The 18,285-nt window shown below is 51.6% G+C and overlaps 1 pseudogene; it reads left to right on the forward strand.

Moving 5' to 3' along the window:
- LOC138286957 (zinc finger protein 135-like) overlaps window positions 1–17,579 on the forward strand; it is an 88,562-nt pseudogene extending 70,983 nt beyond the window's left edge.
- Window positions 17,580–18,285: the final 706 nt, after the last annotated feature.

An 18,285-nucleotide genomic window follows, 5' to 3' on the forward strand; every position in this document is an offset into this window, starting at 1 on the left:
AGGAGCAGTGGCATCGTACCATCATCCAGCTGAGGTGCCCCCCTCCCCTTCCCTTTGAGGTGCCTGTTTTTTTATCGACCTGATGCTCCTGCAGTGTTCTCTTCGTTTTGAGGCAGGTGTCATGTGTGGGCTTCGCCCATGCTTTTTGGAACCACTGGTCCACGGACATTTGATGGGACAGTGTACGGACTTGTGTACTTGCTGTAATTATTTGTGTATACCGATTACTTGCTGTTCTCTTGGGGTATCTGATTGTTAGAATATTACACTAGTTAAACTCATTCCGTTTGGTCCTTGCGTTCTTCCGGGGGGTGACGGGGTGTATCAGTGATGTTATTGGATATGTGTGTGTGTGTGTGTGTTGGGGATCGGAGTGTTGCGTTTTGCGTGTGTGTGTGGGACTTTCTTTTCCCTCCTCCCCTCCCCTGTGTGCTAGGTGCAGTACTCACTGTGGTCGTCCCCGCTGCCGCCTTCTTTCCACTTCGTGGTGTATTAAGAGATACAGCAACATGGACAGGACCTGAAGTTCGGGCTCCATGGCGTCCTGGTTCTTCGTTGAGTGTCGTGAGGTGAGTGGTTTCCCTTCCAAAGACTGTTTCTGCCGTGCTTTTGATGGCGTTGGTACCGCCCCAGAAAAGCTGGCGGATTGGTGCCTTTTAATAGTGTGGGTGGTTCTTTGTGTTTTCCGCCTGTCGGTTGGCAGTGTCCGCCGCGGTGTTTGTTGCTACCGCCGTGGCGGTCGGAGTGTTAAAGTGGCTGTCAGTGTTGGCGGTTTCCACCATGTTCGTGATTCTATTTTTTGACCGCCGGCCTGTTAGTGGTATTACTGCCGCTTTATCACTGACCGCCAGGGTTGTAATGAGGGCCTATGTGTCCTAACAGTAAAAACTCCACAGCATTGTTTCACTGTGGAAAGGCTAGTAGCCCCATTGGCGAGTGTGGAGTTACACTCTAACAACTCAGCATTGCTACCTTCCAAATTATACTACTAAATATGGTACTTCAACTTATTAAACAAATCATTGTATGAAACTGACTTGTTGCTCAAGTAGAATATAATGTGACTCTTGTACAAAAGTAGCCGGTTATTGTTGCACAAAAGATGCTGTCCTCGAGGTAGCCTTCTCAGGAAGAGGAACAAAGGACCTGCCAAGGAAAGAGGTGTGAACTCCTCCAGACAGGATGGCCAGAGTAGGTGAGCGCCCAAAAGGCAAGCTTCAATAGGGAAGCCGCCTTTGAAGGGCAAATGGTAGCCACACACGGAAGGAGCTGCTCCTTTGTTTTAGCACAAACAGGTAATGTAGAAAGTGTGAGGAAAATATCCAAATGACTTGACTGCAAATCGTGCTTAATTCGATTGCGTTACTATGAATTTATCATCTCAAATTATTCAACCACATAATTGATACAACCCATGACTTTCTGTTCAATCACTTATGTACTTGTTATTGATTTCTTTTTATTATCAAATAAATAGCAATGCAAACCACATAAAATTGAACAGCAACAAACACATTATAAAAAGAATTACATGTACATGAATAACCAATGACAAAGCAACACCTAATGCTTTTGTTATTTGTACATTCATACGTATACAACCATTCCTTGTCTTTCCAAACATTCATTGTTTTTAGAAAAGGTGGTACATCAAATATATTTTGAGTCTATGATCCATCTGGACGTAGCAAAAAAGGGATGGTAAGTGAAACCAATAGCAAAGTCTATTAATTGTTCAGACCTTCCCTCATGAAATCTGCATCATCGTTCATCTTGCAGTAACGCCTCTGTTACAAAAGATAGGTTGACACATTTTGACCTTAAGAGTTCGAGGCCTCTTCAGGACCAACAGAAGACAAGAAATCAAATTCCTGTCTTTTGAAGGGCAACTTAGGGCAATAAAAGCAAAAAGAAAAGACGATAGACGGAGCACGGAACAAATCAAACATTAACCACCAGTCACAGATCTGGGTTTAATCTATCGTTTTTTTTGCTCACCATGCCACCCCAGTTTAGACCCAGCCATCACCTATTCTTTTTGCTTTTGTTGCCCTACGTGGGAAGGTATGTCCAGATGTGAGTCCTGTGCTCGCTATGATGAAAGGCTCCAGCTAGCCTAGCTGATGATGGGTGATACCCCAAATCCAGTCCCAGGATGCTTGTTTCAATTTCAGGGAGAACCAGAATTGCCATTTCAGGCTGGACAGTTCCCATGGGGAGCAGGGTCGAGGCAGATTTGCATATGACTGGGTCCAACCTGGAATGGCATGACGAGCAACACATGATAGATTAAACCCACCTCTGTGACTCGGGGTGACTGTTTGATTTGTTAAGCATTTTATCCATCATCTGTTCTTTTTGCTTTTGTCACCCTAAGTGGAAAGTGTATGCCCAGACGTGGGTTTCATGCTCACTGTGCTACTGGATTCAACCTAGCCTGGCTTATGAGAAGTGATACCCCAAAACCGGTCCCAGGATGCTTGTTTCGTTTCCAGGGAGGAAATGGCTTGGCAGTTCTGGCTGGTCTGTTCCCATGGAGAGCAAGGTCAAGACTGCTTTGCATATTGCTGAGTCCGAACTGGGGTGGCATGGTGAGCAAATAAACAATGGAATAAACCCAGCTCTGTGACTGGGGGATGAATCTTTGATTTGTTCTGCATTCCATCCATCATCTGTACTTTTTGTTTTTGTCGCCCTAAGTGGGAAGGGTAATCCCAGACGTGGGTCCTGTGCTCACTGTGCCAGTGAATTCAAGCTAGCTTGACTGATGAGGGGTGATATCATGAAACTGGTCCCAGGATGCTTGTTTCCAGTCCAGGGAAGCCCTGGCCTGGCAGTTTGGGCTGGACTGTTCCCATCGGGAGCAGGGTCAAAACTGATTTGCCTTTAGCTATATTGTTCACCTCCACCACAAAACTCCATGTGTCTTCTCGACTTCCGCAATGGCTTTATTCCTGCAAGTCCCAGCAGCGCTGAGATAATACAGTGCCTTTAATAAAATTGAGACTTTCCAACACTGAAAAGACACTGAACACAATGTACAACAAGAGCCTGATTTGGGCAGATGGGCACTTCGTCACAAAGGGACAGGTATCCTGTCCACCCTAATGAAAGTGCATTATCTCATGTGACAATTGTAATAAGGCGGACGTGATCTGTCACGTTTTGAAGCAATAACCTGTCCAACAAACTCCAAATCAGGTCCTAAGTCTGCGTCAAGTTGTAGAAGGAACGAGAACCAGCGTTATAGAAAGATTGGCTAGAAGCAGATATAGGGCCTGAATTGGTGGCAGGGAATACTCCTTCACAAATGTGACTGATATCCTGTCTGCCCTTTTAAAAGTGCATAATATCCTGTGGTAAGTGTAAGAAGGCGGACGGGATATCTGTCACGGCAATAACCTGCCCGACAAACTCTAAATCAGGCCCTAAGTCTGCAACAAGTGTTGTAGAAGGAGCGTGAACCAGCATTATAGGAAGGGGCCCTAGAAGCAGATATAGTCCGAGAGTGACTGAAAGAGGGATCTGAGTTTGAGAGAGAGGGCTGATAGCAAATGAACCCTTCAGTCTTTTCTTGGAAGCCCCAAGAGTGTTTCCTAGGATGCTTTTGTCTTCATATTGCCTGATACCTGAACCCTCACCTGGATCTCCACCTCGAGGCAGGCTGTCTCCATGGGTTGTGTTTCCTGAGGCTCTGCTCCCCTCAACTAAAGGGCCAAAGTGGTAACACCCACGCAGCTAGCGCCCGTGTGAGGCAGCAGGAATAGGATGCACTGTACACCACTACCCCGCCCAGTACAGATGGAAGCAGACCCAGAGAGGAACACACACCTATCTGTGCGCCTCCTGTGTTTATACCTTATAAGCAGCTACCTGCGCACCTCCTCTGTTTATACCTCATAAGCACCTACCTGTGCATCTCTTCTCTTTATACCTCATAAGCACCTACCTGTGCACCTCCTCTGTACCTTGTAAACACTTTCCTGTGCACCTCTTCTCTTTATATTTCATAAGCACCTACCTGTGCACCTCATTGATTTCTACCTTATAAGCACCTGCCTCTGTACCTCCTCTGTGTGTACCTCATAAGTTCCTATGTGTGCACCTCTACTGTTTGTACCTCATAGGCATGTTCATAAGCATCTACCTGTGCGCCTCCTCTGTTTATACCTCATAAGCACCTACCTGTGCACCTCCTCTGTACCTTGTAAACACTTTCCTGTGCACCTCTTCTCTTTGTATTTCATAAGCACCTACCTGTGCACCTCATTGATTTCTACCTTATAAGCACCTGCCTCTGTACCTTCTCTGTGTGTACCTCATAAGTACCTATGTGTGCATCTCCACTGTCTGTACCTCATAAGTACCTATGTGTGCACCTCCACTGTTTGTACTTCATAGGCATGTTCAAAAGCAGCTACCTGTGCGCCTCCTCTGTTTATACCTCATAAGCACCTACCTGTGCGCCTCCTCTGTTTATACCTCATAAGCACCTACCTGTGCGCCTCCTCTGTTTATACCTCATAAGCACTTACCTGTGCACCTCCTGCTTATCCCTCATAAGCACCAACCTGTGCACATCATCTCTTTGTATTTCATAAGCACCAATCTGTACACCTCCTATGTGTGTAACTCATACATGCCTACCTCTGCACCTGCTCTGTTGTTGCCCCATACATGTGCACCTACTCTGTACCTCATAAACACCTCCTGTGCACCTCCTCTGTTTTGAACTCATACACACCTACCTCTGCACCTTTTCTGTTCCTCCTAAGTACCTACCTGTGCACCTTCTCTGTATGTACCTCATAGGCACCTACCTATGCGCCTCCTCTGGTTGTACCTCGCAGACGAGCTTCTGGAATGAAGCTTCTAATCCAGGTGCTGACAACCGTGGCCCTTTGACTATCAGGCCATTATCTGACTTCTGCTGAACGCTGCAGAGTGAGTGCACAGTCATAGGGGCGTAGGGGAGCTGAAGGACAGGAAATGAGGTAACTTGAATATAAGAAATATTGAAAGGTAGAAATGCTGAATCATCTGTGGACAAGCCACACCTCCTCCCACTCTGCCGAATGCTCAGCCAGTCACAAACGAGCAGCTTGAGCCCTAAACGGACAACATTAAGGGGGTTATTCTAACTTTGGAGGAGGGTTAATCCGTCCCAAAAGTGACGGTAAAGTGACGGATAAACCACCAGCCGTATTACGAGTTCCATAGGATATAATGGACTCGTAATACGGCTGGTGGTAAATCCGTCACTTTTCCGTCACTTTTGGGACGGATTAACACCTCCTCCAAAGTTAGAATAACCCCCTAAGTCAGAAAACATGTGATGGTAGAAAAGGGGAAAAAAGATTTATAGGCACACATCTATGGCGGGGATATGTGAGGTAAATTATTGGTTTGGATGGATTCTCTATAGGGACTAGATGCTATGAATCAATGTTTGTTTGCCTTATTTGTGCAAATAATGTAAATGTCAGGCATTACAACGAACCCCTCATTCTGTTTTACAAAAAGGCCCTGGAAGGAGCTGCATCTTACAGCCCTTCGCCTACTTTAGGAAGAACTAAAGACTTGCTTTTTAAGTTGTGTCTCAGGGCCAGAATCAGGCCCTATAAACTCTGCTATTTTGAGGGGGATGGGCAGATGTTATGGCAATAGGAAGCCCACCCCAACTCGCAATAATGCTCCAATCATCCAGGTTAGAAAAAAAACAGTATTGCTTGAACCAGGGGAGCTGTTGAAAGTGTCAAAGGTGACTTGATGAACAGTAAGGTGAAGACAGGAGTTGGCATTTGAGCTGGTCCAATGTGAACAGGGAAGCATTGCTTTAAAATGTGAATCGAGTTATTATTATTATATACTTCCTGAAGAGTAACCTTTGTTATATAGTTCCTGAAGAGTTACCTTTGTTATATAGTTCCTGAAGAGTTACTGAAATAACAGCAGTCCAGCCCGATCCCTCTCTTTTTCCACAATCAGTTCTTGTTTAAATGAAATCTTGTCCCTGTGTATCTACCTAAAGCTGCGCCAGTAGCACATGGGCGCTCCCCTCCTTTACTGAGTTACACTGTGACAACGGGTAAATCACCTCCAAATAAATATTCTGTATTCACATTCCATTATGTTTCCATTTGGTAATTTTTTTTAAAAATATCTTTATACCCAGCAGAAAACAAGCCTTGAATGCATGAAATTATTATGAATAATGAAGATAAAACTGCAAATCTGCAAAAAACAGTCACTAGCAATGCACTTCGGTATTCAGGAAAACATCAATGCAGTCAGTGACAAAGGAACCTGCACATAAACTGATCCTGGAGAAGCCGTCAAGGGCAATTCTGTGGATGTCAAAGTTTGAGCTGTGCACCTCAACACCACGAGACGAAGAAATGACTGCTTGAAAATGAAGGCAGCAACAACAATAACAAGCTACCTCTTGTATAAACACGTGTCCAACACCAGCTTTGATCATGGGATCAGTATGATGTGGTTATAGCAGTACTTTGTGTTCTAAAATGATAACAGACCATCATTCAGTGCTCTAGGTGTATTGTAAACCCCTTCTGACCAAACCACAGCAACCAGAGAAGAGCACAACGGAGGGGTAGAAGAGAAAGAGGAGTTTTGCTGTCTATGGACTGTCCCAATTTGCACCGGCCAGAAGGAAGATGAATCGTTACCCGCAAGCGTGCATAGCCATAATCCAATCTGAGTAAGGCACAACCACCTACAACATACTTTATACATATTATGAGTGTGGCACATATTTAATGGCTATTGAACGTTAGTTTTAATTCAGAAACCAAACGTGCAAGTGCTTTATCAGCCATATGGCTCATCAGGAAACACAGGGGGTCATTCTGACCTCGGCGGTAAAAGGCCCTTACCGCCGGTCAGAAGACCGCCATAACACCCCCGCGGCCGCGGTCAACCGCCACGGTCATTCTGACCCACAACGGCCAAACCTCCAAAATTCCGTCCTCCACTGCAGGCCGCCACATCAGCGGGCAGCGATAAACTGGAGATGCCCAAACCTCCACCGTCACGCCAACAGAAATACGCCCATGCCATTACGACCCACGAATCCACACGGCGGTCATTCAAACGCGGTATTCCATTGGCGGTACACACCGCCGCGGTCAGAATACACACACATCACCAAAACACAGCCACATTGGACAATTTGAAATACACACACCTGATACACATACACACACCACTCCCACACAATCAACCAACTATAAAACACACACCCACATCACCCACAAACCCCTGCGACCATAATTACTGAGAGAAGGAGAGAGAGACACAGCAGACAATCCAAAGCAAGACACACTGAGGCACACTACACCATCACACACACCACATAGTAGCACAAAGCACCACTCACCAACATACTTCTCATCACATACACCAGCCCACACCACACCCACAGCACCCCATGGCACCCCAAAGGCACCCACGCTTTTCGGACCAAGAACTCCGGGTCATGGTGGAGGAAATCCTAAGAGTGGAACCCCAGCTCTTCGGCTCGCAGGTGCAGCACACCAGTATAGCTAGGAAGGCGGAGCTATGGCAGCGGATCGTGGACAGGGTCAACGCGGTGGGACAGCATCCCAGGAATAGGGAGGACATACGCAAAAGATGGAACGACCTACGGGGGAAGGTCCGATCGATGGTCTCCAGGCACAACATCGCGGTCCAGAAGACTGGCGGCGGACCCCCACCCACCCCTCCCGAATTCACATCGTGGGAGCAAGACGTCTTGAACATCCTGCATCCTCAGGGCCTCGCAGGAGTAGCCGGAGGAATGGACTCTGGTAAGTCCAATCTCAACTACTATATCCCCCCCACCCCACCAGCATGCCAACCCACACCCCCACCCTCACCCCCAACCCCCCAGCACACATCCTCCCTGACAATGTCTCACCAGCACAACCCACCCATCCCAACACCAACTCCTGCATGCCAACACAAATCATGGGCACCCATCACCTAAGCATGACCACTGCACTATCCCCCCCCCCCCCTAACTACCCTCACAACACCTCCCTCAAGGGAATGCCTGCACTGGGGGACAAGGGCACCCATAGCACGCACGCTATTGCACACACAGAAACAATAACCAAACTCTCTTACCCCATGCAGGACCCGAACGACAACACACCAGCCAGGAGGGTCCAGAAGTGTCCATCCCACCACCGGAACAGGCCCACACGGAGGATAGCAGCTCTGTCGACAGTGAACCTGATGACCAGCCCGGACCATCGGGGACCTCTGGGCAGTCGGTTCCCCTCAGGCAGCCACAGGCCACACCAGACCCGACCCCCTCTGCCAACACTAGCACAGCTCCCACCCAGTGGGCCCATGCCTCTGTCTCTAGGACAGCTCAATCAGCGGTGTGTCCGCCACTACAGGGCACCCAGGCTAACCCAACACCCCAACAACAACAGGGACCTGGGGGCAGTGGTAGCGGGCACACCGTCCAGGGGACAGAGGCCGGGGGAAACCGGGCAGCTCGGAGGGCTGCTGTGCGACAGGGGGGGGAGGAGAGGCCCAGGGAACCCACTCTCCAAGAGGCCCTCACCACCATCATGGGGGCATACCACCACTCCCAAGAAACGATGGCGACGGTACTGGCCAGGTTCACTGAGATCCAGGCACAGCAGGAAGAACGCTACATGGGGTTCAGGGAGGAGCTGAGAATCATCGGGACCGCAATGGGGACCATCGTCCTGGCCCTCCACAGGATAGAGGACGCGTTGCGGGACCATGGTGCACCACACAGGGCCCCTGTCACTAGGCCGGACCAGGAACAGCCTACCACCTCCGCCGGCGCTAGTGGACAGGAGGTCCCAACACCTCAACAGCCCCCCAGAACCCCACCTCCTGCTGAAGAACAACCACCCCGTAAGAGGAGCCTGAGACCAAAAAAAAAGACAGAGTAGGATGTCAAGACCCCCGCCAGCAGGACATACCCCCTCAAGTCTTCCCACTGTCCCACATTGCCACCCTGTCCAACCATGAACTGCCTATGCTCCATCCTTCCACAGGCAAAAGAACAATGCACCTGTGAGACTGAGAACTGGACTCTGCCATGGATATTCCTCCACCCCCACCCATCACCCTTAGAATCACATGTACCGATATCTAGCACTGTAAATAAATCACATTTTGCACACAAATCTGTTTTGAGTCATGCTGTATTATTAACAAATGTATTACATATTACTGTTCAATTTCTGTTCTGTCAATTAGTCATGACAACATACCAATGTCAATACGCTGTATTTCATGGGCGAACCAAGCAGAAGTCAGGTACTGAGTCAGACAGCACTGAGAAGGGAAGGGAAAGGCAAAAATTAATGAAAAACATCTGTGGGGAACTACAGAAAGTACAGATGCAGGAGGCTATAAGCAATTGTGAAATGGCGTGGGTGATTCTTACCTGGGTGTTACTGGAAATACTGTTGTATCACTCTGTCCCTATTGTCTGTGTCGTCCTCTGAGTCTTCCTCCTCTTCACTCTCCACAGGCTCCACGGCTTCTACAACACCACCATCTGGACCATACTCCTGCAGGAAAGGCACCTGGCGTCGCAAAGCCAGGTTGTGGAGCATACAGCACGCCACGATGATATGGCACACCTTCTTTGGTGAGTACATTAGGGATCCACCTGTCATATGCAGGCACCTAAACCTGGCCTTCAGGAGCCCAAAGGTTCGCTCAATCACCCTCCTAGTACGCCCATGGGCCTCATTGTACCGTTCCTCTGCCCTGGTCCTGGGATTCCTCACTGGGGTCAATAGCCACGGCAGGTTGGGGTAACCAGAGTCACCTATTAGCCACACACGCTGTCTCTGTAGCTGTTCCATCACATAGGGAATGCTGCTATTTCGCATAACATACGCGTCATGCACTGACCCTGGGAACTTGGCATTTACATGGGAGATGTACTGGTCAGCCAAACAGACCACCTGGATATTCATTGAATGGTAATTCTTCCTGTTCCTGTACACCTGTTCATCGTCATTTGGGGGGACTAAAGCCACATGGGTCCCGTCAATTGCACCAATGATGTTGGGGATGTGTCCAAGGGCATAGAAATCAGCTTTCACTGTAGGCAAATCACCCTCCTCTGGGAAAATGATGTAGCTCCGCATGAGTTTCATCAGGGCAGACAACACTCTGGATAAGATCTTGGAAAACATAGGCTGAGACATCCCAGATGACATGGCCACTGTTGTCTGGAATGAGCCAGTTGCAAAGAAATGGAGGACTGACAGAACCTGCACCAGAGGGGGAATTCCTGTGGGTTGGCGGATGGGGGACATCAGGGCTGGCTCCAGCTGGGCACACAGTTCATGGATGGAGGCACGGTCAAGTCGGTATCGTAGTATTATATGGCGTTCTTCCATTGTCGACCGGTCCACCAGCGGCCGGTACACGCGAGGATTCCTCCTTCTCATCGCTAGTCCCAGCGGACGGTGCCTAGGAAGGAGAATATGGAGTACAGAGTCAATCCACTCACAGGTACGTACAACACAGCTTGCACAGTACAGGTAAATTTATGGTTTGATATGTTTGTATGTGTGCCATTGCAAGGCCTAGGCCTGTGTGACGCATTAGAAATTAAGCCATGTGGGCCCTTGAAATGGCCGATGCCTGACCTGTGAAGTGGGACAATGGGATGTGAGGTCACTGCGCTGGCGGGGCACACTGTGGCAGTAGGCGGTCGAAGACCGCTGTGCGAAGACGCATTGGTTAACATTGAAGCCTATGGGTTTCAGGAGCCAATGACGATGTGCGCCGGCGGTCGCGGGACGCACCGCCACGGTACGCACCGCCGCGGGCGTGACCGCCATTTTCTATCAGCTCAATCATTCGAGACCTGATCATCCACAGGAGAGGACCTATACTGCAAGTGCTGCTGTGAACTCGGTCTGGAAGTGACAATGGCTGCTGCTACTGGTGAAAGGGCCCCCGCCTTCAGTTCAGAAGAGTTGGAGAAGCTCGTGGACGGGGTCCTCCCCCAGTATGCGCAACTCTACGGTCCTCCAGACCAACAGGTGAGTACACTCAGTGCACATTGAATGGGTTATGCCTGTGTGGAGGGGGGGGGATGTAAGTTGGTGGGGTGTGGAGGGAATGGGGAGTGCAACGCACAACAGATGAGAGAATGGGAACCATGACAAGGTTGGGGAGGGGGGGGGCATGTACTCCAAACATGCAGATATGTGACGGTTTCTCTTTCCCACCCTGTACATGTCAAACAGGTGAGCGCCCACCAGAAAATCGATATTTGGCGTGCCATCGCCGAGGAAGTCCGGAACTTGGGGGTCCACAACAGACGGGGCACCCACTGCCGCAAGAGGTGGGAGGACATCCGCCGCGGAACGAGGAAGACCGCAGAAACACTGCTGGGGATGGCCTCCCGACCTAGGAGGGGTGCCAGTCGCACCATGACCCCCCTGATGTCCCGGATCCTGGCGGTGGCCTACCCTAATTTGGATGGGCGCTTGAGGACAGCACAGCAGACACAAGGGGGTGAGTATCCGCACATTCTCCTATCTGTATGCGCATTGGAGGCGTCTGGGTGGGGGAGGAGGGCTGTGGGTGACATTAGGCCCGGGCGCTCTCTGTAGTGTAGTCCGCTCCCTTAGGCATGGCCCTGTGCCCCCGCCCCCCACCTCTGTAGGGTGCCAAGTGCAGCTACCCATGCTCCAGCATCACCCATGTGCGCGTGTGTTGTCCCTAGACCTGTTTGCCTAGTCAGAAGTACTGAGTAGTGTACCCCAAGTTCACGACTTAGTGCACGAGGCACCTGTGTCTGTCCTCTCCGCAAAGGGTATTGCTAAGGCATGCACTCAACTTTGTTTCATTTCTCCCCCCACCCTAAATCTTTGTCTTCTTGTGTTTTAGCATCATCAGGCAGAGGAGATTTGGCGTCGGAGCAGGAGGGAGCTGCAGGTCACCAGGCCCCGGTGGGCACTGACACAGACACCGAGGGCACCAGTGATCCGGAGGGCGAGGGGAGCACCACAACGGGGGCCGGTGGAGACACCAGCGACACGGACACGTCCTCGTTTGGGAGCTCCCTAGCGGGGGCGGCACCATCTGTGTCCCCCGCAACAACAGGTACAGCCGCCACCCAGCGCACCAGCACCGCCCTCCCAGCAGCCCCTCAGTCTTCGCTCCGTGGCCGCTTGGCCAGGAAGGCGCGCGTCTCCTTCGCCCCAGGCACCTCAGCCCCTGCCTCTGTTACCCCTGCTGCCCTCAGTGCGGAGCTCATTGACCTGGTGAGGACGCTCATTGTTGGGCAGACTACCCTTCTGAATGCCATCCAGGGGGTGGAAAGGGAGGTGCATCGGAGCAATGCCTACCTGGAGGGCATTCATTCGGGTCAGGCTGCCCATCAACGAGCGTTCACTGCTCTGGCCTCAGCACTGATGGCAGCCATTGTCCCTGTCTCCAGTCTCCCTCTTCTATCTGCCTCCACCCTTTCTCTGTCTCCTGTACCTCAACCTATCCCATCCACACCATCAGACCAGCCTGCACACACCTCAACACCCAAGGCCAGCTCATCCAAACATAAGCACCACAGAAAACACAAGCATTCACCCAAGCAACACACAGATGCAGACATATCAACAGTCACTACCACCTCTGTGTCCCCGTCCTCCTCGTCTCCCTCCTCCCTCCCTGTGACGTCTACACTCACACCTGCATGCACCCCAACATCAGCCAGTTCTTCCACCACCAGCAAACCCTCCACTACAGTCCGCACACCTGCAGTCACCACCCCCACTGGCATTTACACGTCCCCTGTGTCCTCTCCCACTGTGTCTGTCACCCCCTCTTCCAAGACACATAAACGCAGGCAGACACCCAAACAACAGCCAACCACCTCACCACAGCCTACGTCCCAGTCACCTGCACCCAAGGACAGCACACCTGGCTCTCATACAACCACATCCTCTTCCTCCACTTCTCTCACCACTACTCCTACCCCTTACCTTGGTCCCAAGAAAAATTACCTCTCCACTTTTGACCTCTTTCCCTCCCCCGACCCACCCCCTCCAACTGGGAAAAGTCCCAAGGGCACCTCAGCCACCACCAGCCCAACTACTACAGTGCAAGTGGTGCATGGCATGTGGAGTCCACCCTTTGGCGGCAGTAACACTTCGGTGAGCAGCAAGGGGACAGCCAGCCCCCCCCCCAGGCAAGAGGACCCGGAAATTGAAGGGCCGCCGTGAGCGGACAGAGACGGCTGCCCCCAAGGAGGTGACTCCGGCCACTTCACCGGCCACAGCAGCCAGGGGAGGCAAGGGGCCGAGAGCCCCATCTAAGGAGCGGAAGGACAGCAGGGCGGAGAGGACAACCACCAGGAGCGCGGAGCAGGAGGGCCCCACAAGCCCCATCCCGGCTGCAAGGGACGACACCAAAGGGCCCAGGACTCACTCCCCGAAGGGGCCTGACACAGCACGGTCGGAGGGCGAGTGAGCAGGGTGTCCAGGCCAGGTATGACTCCCTTGACATACTGCAAGAGCACCGCTGAACAGGGCCCCGCCGTGAAGACAGGTACCGCTGAAGAGGGCCCCGCCGTGCAGAAGAGCACCGCTTAACAGGGCCCCGCCGTGAAGACAGGTACCGCTGAACAGGGCCCCGCCGTGAAGACAGGTACCGCTGAACAGGGCCCCGCCGTGAAGACAGGTACCGCTGAACAGGGCCCCGCCGTGAAGACAGGTCCCGCTGAAGAGGGCCCCGCCGTGCAGAAGAGCACCGCTGAAGAGGGCCCCGCCGTGCAGAAGAGCACCGCTGAAGAGGGCCCCGCCGTGCAGAAGAGCACCGCTGAACAGGGCCCCGCCGTGAAGACAGGTACCGCTGAACAGGGCCCCGCCGTGAAGACAGGTACCGCTGAACAGGGCCCCGCAGTGAGGACAGGTACCGCTGAACAGGGCCCCGCCGTGAAGACAGGTACCGCTGAACAGGGCCCCGCCGTGAAGACAGGTCCCGCTGAAGAGGGCCCCGCCGTGCAGAAGAGCACCGCTGAAGAGGGCCCCGCCGTGCAGAAGAGCACCGCTGAACAGGGCCCCGCCGTGAAGACAGGTACCGCTGAACAGGGCCCCGCCGTGAAGACAGGTACCGCTGAACAGGGCCCCGCCGTGAAGACAGGTACCGCTGAACAGGGCCCCGCCGTGAAGACAGGTCCCGCTGAAGAGGGCCCCGCCGTGCAGAAGAGCACCGCTGAACAGGGCCCCGCCGTGCAGAAGAGCACCGCTGAACAGGGCCCCGCCGTGAAGACAGGTACCGCTGAACAGGGCCCCGCCGTGAAGACAGGTACTGCTGAACAGGGCCCCGCCGTGAAGACAGGTACTGCTGAACAGGGCCCCGCCGTGAAGACAGGTCCTGCTGAAGAGGGCCCCGCCGTGCAGAAGAGCACCGCTGAACAGGGCCCCGCCGTGAAGAAGAGCACCGCTGAACAGGGCCCCGCTGTGAAGACAGGTACTGCTGAACAGGGCCCCGCCGTCTCAAGCACCGCTCCGCTGGGCCCCGCCGTCTCAAGCACCGCTCCGCTGGGCCCTTCCTGTCAAGCACCGCTCCGCTGGGCCCTTCCTGTCAAGCACCGCTCCGCTGGGCCCCGCCGTCTCAAGCACCCACTCCGCTGGGCCCTTCCTGTCAAGCACCGCTCCGCTGGGCCCTTCCTGTCAAGCACCGCTCCGCTGGGCCCCGCCGTCTCAAGCACCGCTCCGCTGGGCCCTTCCTGTCAAGCACCGCTCCGCTGGGCCCTTCCTGTCAAGCACTGCTCCACTGGGCCCTTCCTGTCAAGCACCGCTCTGCTGGGCCCCGCCGTCTCAAGCACCGCTCCGCTGGGCCCTTCCTGTCAAGCACCGCTCCGCTGGGCCCTTCCTGTCAAGCACCGCTCCGCTGGGCCCTTCCTATCAAGCACCGCTCCGCTGGGCCCCGCCGTCTCAAGCACCGCTCCGCTGGGCCCTTCCTGTCAAGCACCGCTCGGCTGGGCCCCGCCGTCTCAAGCACCGCTCGGCTGGGCCCCGCCGTCTCAAGCACCGCTCCGCTGGGTCCCGCCGTCTCAGGCACTGTTTATGGTTCACTGTGCCCACCATGCCTCCTCCTTGACCAGTGGACTCTGTAATCCACCTGAGAGACTGTGGCTTTGCACTCCCCAGGATGGTACAGTGGGCAACCCACCCACTGTAGAGACATTGAGAGACTGTGGCTTTGCACTCCCCAGGATGGTCCAGTGGGCAACCCACTCACTGCAGAGACTTGAGAGACTGTGGCTTTGCACTCCCCAGGATGGTCCAGTGGGCAACCCACCCACTTGTGAGACTTGAGAGACTGTGGCTTTGCACTCCCCAGGATGGTACAGTGGGCAACCCACCCACTGCAGAGACTTGAGAGACTGTGGCTTTGCACTCCCCAGGATGGTCCAGTGGGCAACCCACCCACTTGTGAGACTTGAGAGACTGTGGCTTTGCACTCCCCAGGATGGTACAGTGGGCAACCCACCCACTGCAGAGACTTGAGAGACTGTGGCTTTGCACTCCCCAGGATGGTACAGTGGGCATGGTGGCTCCTCGTGGATCTGGCGTCGTGGACTCATGTGGCTGTGGTGGCCCCCCCCCCTTCCCTTCCCCCTGAGGTGCCTGTAGTTTTGACATCGGATGCCCCTGCAGTGTTCTCTCCAAAGGACTCAGGTCTCGTGTGTGGGCTTTGCCCTTGTTTCGCAGAACCTTGGCCCACGTACATGTTAGATTTGTAGGATGTGCAGGACTTGTTACTTCAGTGTTACACTGATGTGTATATCTTTTTGGTTTTTGTAAATATTTTTCACGGTTGCTCAATTATTTCCAGGTGCTTTTTTTGTAAATGAAAATTTATTCCAAATTTGGTTGTGTCATTGTATTTTTAAAGGGTCTTTGTGTGGTGTCACTGTGACTTCCTGCTCTGCATTGGTATGTACATATTGGGGGGGTGGGGGGGTCGCATATGTGTATGCCCGTAACCTTTCTTCCTCCCCCCTCCCGTGTGTCGTAGGTGCAGTACTCACCGTTGACGTCTGCGCCGGAGTTCGTACTCGTGGTAGATGAGCAGGTAGACGAGAGCAGGTATGATGTTCAATTCGGGTTCCATGCTGTCCGGATTCGGCGTGGAGTGTCTCGAGGTGAGCGTTTTCCATTGGAAATGTCTGTTTCCGCCGTGTTTTTATCGGCGGTGCTCCCGCCCCGGAAAAGGTGGCGGATTGGTGGGTCGTGATAGGGTGGGCGGTACATTGTCTGCCGCCTGGCTGTTGGCGGTGACCGCCGCGCTGTTTGTTTGTTCCGCCGTGGCGGTCGGAGTGTTAATGCGGCGGGCTGTGTTGGCGGTTCCCGCCAGGGTCAGAATTGCATTTTTTTGACCGCCGGCCTGTTGGCAGGTTGGCCGCCGCTTTATCACCGACCGCCAGGGTCAGAATGACCCCCACAGTCTTGGGATGTAGACAAATATATAACCGACCCACAGACACTAACCAAGAAAAACAAATCATACACATTTAGGGAGCGCTTTAGTTTCTCATCTCAATTAAGGCACCATCAGCAAACTCTCACAGGAAAAAAAACATTCAAGTCCAGTGAATGTGTGAAGAGTAGCAGTCAATTACCAGAATTACAGAGACATCAGCAAACACACAGAGGGGAAAAGCCATACAAGTGCAGTGAATGCGTGAAGAGCTTTAGTCGACCATCACTCCTAAAACAGCATCAACGAACACACACCGGGGAAAAACCATTCAAGTGCAGTGAATGCGTGAAGAGCTTTAGTCGACCATCACTCCTAAAACAGCATCAACGAACACACACTGGGGAAAGACCATTCAAGTGCAGTGAATGTGTAAAGAGCTTTAGTCAGCTATCACACCTACGAAAACATCAGCGAACACACACAGGGGAAAAACCATATCATTGCACTGAATGTGGAAGTAGTTATAGTGATTCTTCATAACTCAGGATTCATCAGCGAACACACACAGGGGAAAAGCCATTCAAGTGCAGTGAATGCATGAAGAGCTTTAGTCGATTATCATTCCTACAAAGTCATCAGCGAACTCACACAGGGGAAAAGCCATTCAAGTGCAGTGAATGTCTGAAGCGCTTTAGTCACTTATCAAACCTAAAAAGACATCAGCGCTCACACACAGGGGAAAAGCCATTCAAGTGCAGTGAATGTGGCAGCACTTTTAGCTATGCTTCATCATTAGAGATTCATCAGCAAACACACACAGGGGAAAAACCATTCAAATGCAGTGAATGTGTGAAGTGCTTTAGTCAGTTATCACACCTACAGAGACATCAGCGCACACACACTGGGGTAAAACCCCTAACATTGTTGTGAATCCGGCAGTAGTTTTAGTGACTCTTCACCATTAAAGAGTCATCAGCGAATGCACGCAGGAGAAAAAAGATTGAAGTGCAGTGAATTGTATGAAGAGCTTTAGTCACTTATCAGGCCTACAAAGACATCACCGAATACACACAGGGGAAAAATATAAAGGTGTAGTGAATGTATGAAGAGACTCATTTGATTATCAAAACTACGAAGACATCAGCAAACACACAGAGGGAAAACAAACTGCTTTAGATTAATTGTATATAAATGTGTTTTATGAGTTTCTTATTTACAGAGAGTCATTCAACCAAATCGTAATTGGGTAAAGGACAGAATCAGGCATGATGGCACAGTTCTTGATAGGAATTATTGTGGAAGGAAGGGGCCCAGTAAAAAGAGTTTCTCATAAAACTATGAGCGCCATGAACGGGTGAATAGTGAGCAGTGATAAAGTTATGGTTGTCTGAGGGTCTGATTGTTGTGGAAACAAAGATCACATCTAGAACTTTGTTCTTCCTATGTCTCGAGCAAACTCTGCTTTTTGTGCTTTTTTGCATAAAATGGGAGGCTGTGCATCTGAGCCCAGTAAGAACATGCAGTGCAAAAATTCTAGCAAATGCAAATCATGTAGCTACTCCACGGCCATGTAACATCCCTGTAACCTTTGTTTTTTTCAGTCAATTCCTAAGATTTTTTTTAAATTCTATTTTCTAAGTATAACATCCCTGTAACCTTTGTTTTTTCAGCGAAGAAAGTATTGTATCCTGACTTAGCTCACATTTAGCCTTGTTCAAAAGAGACATTTTAACATTTTACACATAGTGAGTTCACTTTCATGTAGTTTAACACGCTATGAGACTGTCCCACATACAAAAATATTGGCGGTAT

This window comes from Pleurodeles waltl, chromosome 4_1, assembly GCF_031143425.1.
Source record: "Pleurodeles waltl isolate 20211129_DDA chromosome 4_1, aPleWal1.hap1.20221129, whole genome shotgun sequence".
In the NCBI taxonomy this organism is placed as follows: Eukaryota; Metazoa; Chordata; class Amphibia; order Caudata; family Salamandridae; genus Pleurodeles; species Pleurodeles waltl.